This window comes from Takifugu rubripes, chromosome 11, assembly GCF_901000725.2.
Source record: "Takifugu rubripes chromosome 11, fTakRub1.2, whole genome shotgun sequence".
Classification (NCBI taxonomy): domain Eukaryota; kingdom Metazoa; phylum Chordata; class Actinopteri; order Tetraodontiformes; family Tetraodontidae; genus Takifugu; species Takifugu rubripes.
In genome coordinates this window covers 14771508-14782316 of record NC_042295.1, presented here as the reverse complement: position 1 = coordinate 14782316, position 10809 = coordinate 14771508, and positions in this window count along the sequence as shown.

Genomic DNA, 10809 nt, shown 5'->3' with positions numbered 1-10809 from the left:
GGGTGCCTGGTCAACCTGAAACAAGGACCAGGTCCACCCTCCAGATCGGGTATTTGGTGGATCAGCTGGCAGAAGAGCAGCTTCTGAGACTGACGTAGACTCAAAGATCCGTGTTCCAGGGAGAAAGAACTATGATATGAGCTCTCCTTTAAACCCTTTCTTAGCTTCCCCAGCCCTGCGGAGTCCAGCCCATCCAGCCAATGATGAAATTCTACATGAAATGACTGAACACACGTGCACAGCAGCGCTGACGGCATGTGGGAGGAGTCACGCGGCGTCTCATTCTGCGTTTCCCGTCATGCTTTTCAACATGTAGGGTACTGTGCCCGCGGCTCCGCAGGTGGAGGAACATTCCTGATTTGTTATTCCGTTTAAGGTTTGAGCCACACTGCGGCGTGATTTTCATGCGCTAACGTGCACGCCGGACACGAGGCGGTGGACATGAAGGAGACGCGACCCGGTGACGTCCAATCCTGAAAGGGAAACTCTTCAAGTCTCGAGAGGGGAAACAAACGGTGAGTAAAAGACGTCGTGGAAGGAAAAACATGTTCTGGAAGGTTCTGATCACGTTACCTGTGTTCTACTTCCTGTCTCACCTGCGTCTGGTCAACCGTCGCGCTGCAGCCGGGAGCTCCAATCTGTCGTCTCGGCATCTGGCCCGACTCTCTATTACCGTTGCACCCAGGAGCAGCACTTCCTGTTTCTCTGATGAGATGACATCAGAAGCTTCGGACACGTTGCTGTTACAAATGATCCTGTAATTTAAATCTTTCTCCATTTCACCGGGGCTTTAATCACGCTCCCCCCCCCCCCCACACGTGACCCCAGCTCGCGGCCGTGCCGTCAAACCTGATGTTGGACAGAAGGAAGAGAAAGAATGCTTTGGCTCCCAGTAATTAGAGGAGTGGAGGGAGCGAGGTGAGACCCCATCTGCTTCCTTCTAATTTGGCCTTGCTGCCTGTCATTATCTGTCCACCTCTTATTTCACCTCCTGTCCCCCTCCTGCCACCATCTCCGCTCCAGCCCACCGTTCAGCCCAGACACCTAATCACATCTATTCAGCGATGAAGATGAATTTGTGGGCCTCCTCCTCCTCCTTCCTGCTCCCCCCTTTGTTCATGCTCGGAGGTGCCACCAGTGCCACCAGTTCTTTCTTTGCTGGTCATCGGTTTGAATTGGATTTTAGAGGTTAAAGGTCAGGCTAAAGTCACCTCGGGTGCTCAGCGGTCCAAACAGGCCGCATCCCCCCCCCCCCCAAGTATTTATAGAAATAACCCAAACTCAGGCAGGTAATTGCATAAAAATGTTTATGTGCCTGGAACAGCCAGTAAACACTCGTCAGGACGCCTCAGGCTGGGATGTGGTTCATGTTTGAGGTGCGGCAGCTAAAAGATTCTCAACGGGAGTATTTCCAAAAAACGTGATGAAGCAGTAAACGCTCGTGATTTATGATTTCGGGACACATTTCTGTGCCTGTTTGATGGCTCTGTGTGAAAGTCACAGGGGCAGAATCGTCCCTGGGAGGGAACGCAACAGTCAGGCTCTGCAGAGGAAGAGGAAGTAGAAGAATGAGACCCGGCCGGCGAGAGGAAGCGGGTGGACCGGGACACAGCGGTCGGGACTGGAGAGCTGAGAAGCATCTGCCAACATCTGCCGAACTCTGAAGTCACTCATTTTACTTTCACTGTCAAGTTTACAAGTTTACTGTCTGCCCAACATCAACACACACACACACTGCTGACGAGTGTGTGTGTGTGTGGGTGGGTGGGCGGGTGGGTGGAGCTAAAGAGAGGGAGAGTTGAAAATAAAACCAGGGACAAGAAATAGAAAAAACAAAGGCTCCCCTCTGATTGAATCTGTTGAGGCGTGGCATTGAGACAAATCACAAAAGTGTGTGTGTGACTGTGTGTGTGTATGTGTGTGTACTTAAGCTCATAAGTGTATTTCTGCCAGCCGGATGTGTGATTAGATATTTATTCGTTGCCGCAGTGTATGATTAAGTGCAGTTTAAGATGTGGTTTTCTGCTACACTGCCTCCTGAATCCTGCAAAAATAACACACACGCACACGCACACACACACACACGCAGGTAGAGCACAGGAGTGCTGCACTATTTCACATATGCATTGATTGAATTGACTGAGCTTGTACGCTACATAACGTCCCTGTAATGAAAATGACTCTTAAAAAAACTGAAGCAGTGAAATAAATCAAAAATTAAAATCAAGAAATCCCCATAAAGCTGTCGGAGGTTCTCAGGACAGCTGATGCAGGATTCCCTGGGATGTGAACCTCACAAAATGTCATTTGTTTGGGGATCTCTTGGATCCAAACTGGCTTCCTGCTCCTCGATAATCTACCTGAAAGTTGGTTGCGCCGCTGGATGTTGCCATGGAAACTCGGTCAATCCCCCTGTGACAGTGTCTGTGATTGGTTTCTCTCCACTTTGACCGAACTTTCAGGTGGTTTCAGGACTTTTAAACACACACACACACACACACTCTGCCTGACACTTAAAGATAATCCACCCACCTTGTTGTGAACACTTTCATGTTGGAATTATCCAGCCGATAAACTGAAAGAAACGTTTTCTGTTGTTTCCAGCAGATCCAAACGTGAGCGGCTGAAGCTTCTTTGAGTCTCAGTTGTTTTTTTTTGTTGTTTTTTTACTTTTAAACAAGCTGATTTTCTCAGGCAACAGCTGGACACCTTGCAGATTGTGTCATCAACAGACAAATCACCTGAAAGCATTCACAGGTACGAACCTCATCGCGCTGTCAGGAGACACTGGCCGCCCAGTGTTTCCTTGGTGGGTGGCGGCAGTTGCCATGGTGACGACGCCTCTCCAGCGACCCGTGTCTCTTCTGGGAGCCCATTTTGATTGACAGGTGGGCCTTACTCACCATTATTGTGCCCTGTTCTACACCAGGCTGGGACTTTAGTGTGTGTTGGTGTGTGTGATGTGAAGATAGATTTATGGTCCACTCACATATGCTGAAGTAATCAAAAGCCCCCCCCCCCCCTCCCAAAAAACCCCCACTCATATCCTAATAAAAACAGCAGACAGGGAGATGAAAAAGAGTGATGGAGAGAAGAGTAAATGAAAGCTGCAGAGATGGAAATGAGGTGGATCGCTGGAGGAGCGGAGAGGTGTTGAGAAGCGTGCTGGTTTTATGGGACACCAGACAGGACGAGTAAAAGAGCCAAGAGGCCACAACGAAGCTGGGGGAGACGTGACAAATGAGCAAATGAAAGAGAGAGTGGGGCAATGGGAGGGTTAAATGAGCCTGGTTTAATGTGGCTCTGCTTTAGGAGGCTCTAAGTTTTGTCCTTTTTGATGCAAGCCATCTTTGATTCACGGTGTCACCTGTTGGACGGCGGTGGCGGTTTCCTCTCTGCGACCCCCTTTGACGTCCCCCCTCCGGTCCAGTGTAGCTGCCCAGCGACAGCTTTTAGTCTGTGGTCTGTTAGACATCGTAAACGACCATTAGGCCTCAAATAATGAGCAGCAACGGGTGAGGTCGGATGGGGTTGAGGCGCTGATGTCCATTTAACAAGCAGTTTGCTATTTATGTATATATTTATTTATTTACTTGATTATTTGGAGAGGGCAGATGCATGAACCACTGACGAAAGATACGTAGCGGCTAATTAGCAACCTCTGACCCCCCTGCGGGAATTTAGAGTGAAAAGAAAATAACAACATGCGATTTAGTAGAAGACCCTTAAAATATGACAAGAAGTGAATGCCAATGTCCCATGTATGCTAATGTATGCTAATATTATCCAGGTTCTGTTTTTGTTGCTAAAGACGCAGCGTGTCGGTCATCGTCACACAGAACAGACGTCTGCTCCGACAGGTTCGGTTGTATTTTTAAATAAAAGCCAGAGAGTCATTTTACACGCGACGTCTCACTCTTGATGTTTTTCTGTTTTCTTTTCTAATAGCCCAAAGCCGTCATCCAGCGTACAGAGGATAAAACAGAACCCGGTAGCATAAATCTGATCACCTTCGGACTCAACGAAGGCAGAACGGCTTTGATTTCTCTTTGATGCTTCAAGACAGATTGGTTTTTTTTCTGCTTCTGGGAGATTTGAGGCCTATTTTCGTGCATTTGTTTGCATGCTTGACCTTTAACCCTGTACATTATTTACCAACCTCCTACCTCCTCAGTAGTTTTCCTTTGATTAGTTGTCAGAAAACCTTCTTTTTTTTGGCTCTAACAGCAACTAAAATGACTGAAGCCAGTCAGCAGTGACCATAACATCTTTTGGACCCTCGAGATCTGGTCGTTCTGCTGGGCTGTTTGTGGTGCTGGTGGCTCCCAGGTGTTGAAGGTCGACCCTCAGCGCTGCATGGACGTAAATGCCTTTACTTTTGATCATTTATGGAAGATTTGTTGCCAGAATTGACTTACGGTGGTGAGCTCATCACGAGGCTTCGCGGAGGAGAAGCCTCCATTATTTCCGTGTGTGTGGGTGGGTGGCCAAACTCTTAAGGCTCCATTAGTGGCGTTTTTGGTTTAATAGAGAATCTAATTGCCTGAAGGTTGTTGGAAGGGTAATGCCGTTTTTAAACTCCTGCCCCATCTTTAAGGAATCCAATTCTTTCGCTAAAAGCATGAATAAAAAACGATTCGTTTTGGCTGAGTTCTGCTCCACAGTCTTAAGAGAAAGGAAAAGGAAAAGTGGGAGTAAAAGATGAAAGGGCTATATGGCCTTTTATTGATCCTCTCGTCCGTAATTTATCCGCGTAGCCAATCGCGGCGCACGGCTTTGCACTCAAACAGTTGCTGTGACTATTTTTTTCTGTATTATCTCTTAACGTACAGATTATTTACTTTTGCTCGGTGCTGCTCAATTTTGGGTTCAAATGGTCAAAACACGACCTGATGAAGCGAGAGTCTTTGGGCTAAATGCTAAACCTGTCAGATTAAATGTGGCTTCAGCGATGGCGACATTTTGGAAAGGAGCGTTTTGCATGAAACACTGTGATGTGTCAATTAAGCTTTCTAATTAGGTCGATTTTGGGATTTTTTAAATTTTTTTGACGCTGCTACAGGCGGATAACAGTTCAAGTCTGAATCATCTTGCATGGAAACCTCTAAAATGCTTCCAAACACTTCAGAGACTCTTCAAATACGAACGTGGAGGTTGGGAAAAGACACTTTTTATCGCAGCAGCTCATTAGTAATCTCGCTTTAATGCAAGTCCCAAAGGTAAATCTTCCACAAATGCATCCGCACAGTTAAAATCCTTTATGATCAAATATCATTGATTGGATGAACGAAGCCCCTCCCCCTCGCTGATGTCACCAGGAGATGTGGTGCTATGATGTCATATTGATTGATTTTCCATACAGTCATAGGGATGCAGTAAAGGGCTCCAAAAATAAATCTCATTTGTTAAAGCACAGCGGAGCGACTCTGCCCAGATTTAATGGTTTGGTGGACACAGACGCTTATTAAAAGCCATTTTTAATGATTTGATTTTCAAACCAATTATAAACATTAGGCTGAGTTTGTAACTCCCAGATAAGGCTTCCTGTTAGCTCGGTGAGACCGGAGGACCGCGCTCTCCTCTAATCAATTCATTTGGTGCAATCAGTTGGAGCTTTTGAGGACGACAGCTCTGAATTGAGACTTAATTCAGGTCAGTCCGCAGTTGGATAATTAGTCCCAAGACTGGCGAATATTGTCAAAAAGCCAGTGGGAGGCCTTTGACATGCTCCTGACATTACCCTGATGGATGAAACTGTCAGAGACACACACAGAGCCGTGTTACAGACCCATCTACTGGCTGCTTGCAGCCTGCGGGTGGCTTTTCTGCTGTATATTATGGTCTAGATCTGCTTTCCCACAAGCTCTACACAGATCAAAAGGAAACGCCACAGAGTCTGTTTGGCCATGAAAGACCCCTCGCTGCTCTAATTTCCCTGCATGTGTGTGTTGTGAAAGAATATGTGTGACAGCCACTCCATCCGTCAGTCCAGGCCCAGCCCCCGCCGGGCGCAGCGTGGGTAGTTCTGCTTTGTGCACGGGAAAAGACCCACATGTGTTTCTTCCATTCGAGCGTGGGCGCGAACGCGCACGACCACTGTAATGCGAATCTCAGAAGAAGTAAAGAGCGTGTAATGTTAAGATCAGAGGTGCTGCGTGCCCCCGCGCCGCTCCTCTTATTAGAAGTCATGCTTCAGGAAACTGCGCAACATCTGGAGAAGCCATCACATGTGCGCGCACGCACAGTCTGTCACACACCAGACGAGTCCATATGTTAAGACCATACAGCCCTGAAGGTGTCTTCATTCATCTGTGCATTCATACATGGAGATGCATAATTTCCTGTACCCCCCCCCCCCACACACACACACACACACACCCCTCACCACCATCACCACCATTCAACACCCACAGCCCACCGAGTGTCACAGTGATTCAGTGCTGAACCCGTTTGGGTGGGGGCTCATGGGCGTCGAAGGCAGGTCAGATTAGCCACCAACCTAAACCCTCCAAAAGGAGCTTTATGCAGACCAGATGGTTGGTGGTGGTGTTTGCAGGACTTCTTTCAAATGAGCCTGAACGTGTAGCAGGAGATACAACCGCTGAGAACTGCATCACTGCGGCAGCTAAAATCGGAGCGAGGATGAGCATGTTGAGCTCTACAGCGAAGGACGTTGAGCAACATCGATGTGGACCCGGTGGCTGTACAGCAACATGTCCGCCTGCTTACCCGCGAGCCGTCCGAGGGGGTGCGAGGGGTGAAAATATGCTTGTGGCAAATCTGGAAATTATAAAGGAGGAAGGAAATGTTGTTTAATAGAGAATCAATAGCTTATTCAGCCTGCATTCAGCTAAAACCAGTGTGGTTCATTTCACTACCTCATTGAGGTTGACTCCTGTTAACAGAATCTTCCTGTTGTCTCCAGGCAACAGCAGCTGATAAATGTCTACGGTATTCATTACAGGGTGTTTATGTGTTGTCTTAGTGGGAGCACATTTCAAACCGCTCTTCTGTGACGGATTAAAGGAGAATGATGAACAGTCTGGTCTATAGGGGTCATATAAATGCCCACGTGCCAGTGGGTCTGTGTATGTTTTAACAGCAGCAAACGGGCGTCTCTTTTCTTGCAACTAAATTTCATTGTTTATCTTCTCAGCTAAACTGGGGGATCTGAAAACAGCAGCTCATTAACTGAAGCTGCAGGTGGGTTGGAAACCATTGTCTTTTTATGGTGAAGCGCAGCTACATCAGGATGGCAAAGCTGATTTTACGCTACATTTTTGAGGATTGAAACATTAAAATCTCAAGCAGAATTTTTCTTTAGGACCAATTCAAAAGATAAATGGCAAGTGAAAGTCTCCCGGATGAAAAATGAACATCTGACCAGCCATTAGCGCAATGCTAATAATAGCGCAATGCTAATTATAGCACTCTGGACTTGGGTTAAGAAAAAAACACAGGGCCCAAAATTCATCTGTGTGGAACACCTTGTTTAAAAGCAGCTTTGTCTAACAAGATTTGAATACATCAAGTTATTAGGATATTATAATACAGATCTGTCTTTATTAATTTAAGATTCCACAGATTTGCAACATAGAGACTTTCCTACTGCTCTAAACAGCTTTGCCAGACGTGCAGTCACAAATAAGCACACACACTTTAGACACGAATGCATACGGCAGCAATAACAGCAGAAATTGGAGAAAATTGGTGTCTGATCCAAGATGAAAAGAGTTTTTGTGCTTTTCTCTCCTCTGCAGCACCAATAATATCAGAGAACAAAGGTAGATGAAGGGACAGCAGATGTTAGGGGACAGACAGACAGACAAGTGGACCACAGATTTGCTGCAAAACCGATTTAGATAAACATCCAGAAAATCACATCCTGAACCAAAGATGTTTAACTGCGGGGGGGAATTGAACCTTATTTTCCTGTGTGTGCTTTTATTTCCTTTTTTAAAAAAACCAAACATATTCTGTCTGTAAAATTGCTATTTTTTTACAGGTTACCGCTCATGTTTTTATTTAGTGATTTACTAGATTTCCCCTAATTGTGTTGATCATGTTTTCCAAGGATTAGTAATGGTTGACTGGGTTGTGCTCAGATCTGCTCAATAGTGACGGATTACACACGTCTGAAGTCGTCCTCAGTGCACGCGTAGCTGGCGGAGTCCAAGTAGGTTCACTAATGACTGAAAACCTGATAAAACTAAAGGATTTCCTATAACAATCTGTATTTTTCTAAACTCTGCACCTCACAGGGCTGCCGAACGGTGGCATTCTGTGGAGTTTAGCGGCTGTTATGTAATAACTGCGCAATTTAAATGTTTTATTAACTCACAACACATTCAGAAGCATAATCTCTCTTTCTGCTGCAGCTGGCATTCCCTCAGGATGGCCGCATGTTTTTTTACTTCATGCAATTCAACTTATATCTTACTGAAAGTTTGAATTAAGCTCCGGTAAAGTTTACTTCTATTCCCAAACATAACCAAGCGGAAGCGTCGCAGCCGGCGATTTTAAAACTGGACGCACACATCGACAAAGGGATAAAAGAGGAGGGCTGGAGGAAAAAAGGATGAAAATAAAGAGGGGGTGTTGCATAGTGAAGCCTATGAAGGTTAAGAGGACGGCGGAAGAGGCTAAATGGTCTTCACGGAATGGTGGCCAAGCAGGGAGGATGAAGAAGGTATAGAAAATAATTATAGCAGATAGACGTGATAGAACATGGCCCCTGAGCAAAAACACACACTGGACAAAGGCAATAAAACACACAGTCCCAGTACGAGACAGCCCTGTCCTCCCCAGGAGTCAACTCAGTCACCGAGGGGCTGGCAATTTATCCTGTCCCATTACTGAGGACACTGCTGTGAAATTGTCCAATAAATCAGTGTCTGAGGGAGGCAGAGCTCCCCCTGCTGACTGTGTGGCCGCCTCAAAGTCTCTCTGCCTCCTCCTCAGCTGCCACAATTAGGGCTCAGGTACCCCCCCCCCGTCAGACCACAGAGGAACTGGGGAGGTGGTCCAAACGGACCGATGGTGGGTGGCTCAATGGCTCCACGCAGGCGAGGGAAAAGCTGCCTTTTCAGAACAACGCGACTTTTTCAGGCCTAAATATTTGTGGCGTAATCAATACAAACTGGATTCCGTCGTCTCTTTTATCCAGGTGGAGATGAGACATCTCAAACAGTCAATGTTATTCTCCCTTAAATGCATTTGACACCCCCCCCCCCCATCAGATTATACGCCAGAGCTCGTCACTCATGCTGACAGGAAGAGCTCAGACGGCCCTTTTTCCCCACATGTTGAGCCTGTTTGTAAAAACGTTTTTTGTTTAACAAAAAAAGACGAGTGAGAGGGAAACCAATAGTGAAATTACAAGACCTAATGACCCACCATCTGCCAGTCACAGAGGGTCCCACCCTGGGAGTTTATAGAGCGAACAGGAACATAAAGGTTCTGTGTGCTCACTCTTCTTTGGTGGATCGTTCAGATGAATTTATGTTTCATTGTAGTGCTGTCAGACGAGGCCTGACAGGCTGGTTTCATCACTGTCACTGAAGGTGTGTCCAGGGAGACACAGCTGTGATTGAGGACCTCTGTGTGTGTGTGTGGGGGTGGGTGGGGGGGGAGTGACAATGGATGAATGACAGCTGCATCCTCTCCTCGCTAATCTCAGAAGTTTAATTTTCATGTGACATTCTTCCTTTTTTCAACAGAATGACAACAATACATGAAGTGGAGATCCAATGTCTCCAATGACACCCCCCTCCCTCAGTCACCACAAGCACACACACACACACACACACACACACACACACACACACACAGGCACACACACACACACACAGGGCCTCTGGGTGGGGGGGGCAGGCGCACCGTCACATTCAGGGGGTGTTACGCCTTAACTTGTCCCAAGTCCTTAAATGTCCATCGTAACATTTGAACTCCTCAACACCATAACTTTTTTGTCAGTGAATGTGGATAAATGAATTAGCCAAACGACCAGCTCAATGCAGGTCTTTGACATTAACAGGAATTAAGGTCGTAGTCACAGATGTCATTAGATGACATTAAGGTTTGGAAACGGTGTTGCCCTTCGCCTGTACAGGCTACCTTTCCTCTCTCCATGGCCACACAGTCTTTGGCTTCTCTCTGGGTTCAGTGGTTTGCTGGTCTCTCCCAGCCAGCTGACTGGCCATGTAGTCAACTTTCCAGAGAAAGTCTTGATTGAAGGATTACTAGTTGATGCAGCAGATTATGAACTGTGATTCCAGATAGAGAATGCCTGGAGAGGTCTGAAAAACAGGATCCAGGATGAACTATTGCTCTAAATATCTGCAAGTTTAAATATATTTATGTGTTAGAAGTTGAAGAGAAAATAATATTAAGGTCACTAATCCAAAACACAATGATGCATATGTGAATAGTAGTTACGCAAATGGTCGTAGATGTTCATGATAACAATAGAACAAAAGCAGACTACAGATGAGTGCAGGATCAGGCTGCTTCCTGCCTCTTATGTCTGTTTTTGTTGTATCATTATACATGCTCAGATTTAAAATAAATCAGCCTTCCTTATGAGACGGTGCAGTGGGATTCTACTGGTCTTTGGAGGAAAGCAACACTTCCCCATCCTTTATGAGAGACTTTGGACCAAAAGTGAAAGCAAAATTTGCTTTCTAACATTAACATCGACAATTCATCATGCTTCTTTCTCCCTGGCTGACACTCTCCAGCTTCCTCCCTGGCATGCTCACCTTCCTTTGCTGTTGTTTTTATCTTTCCAGCCTAAAGCTACGGTCATGT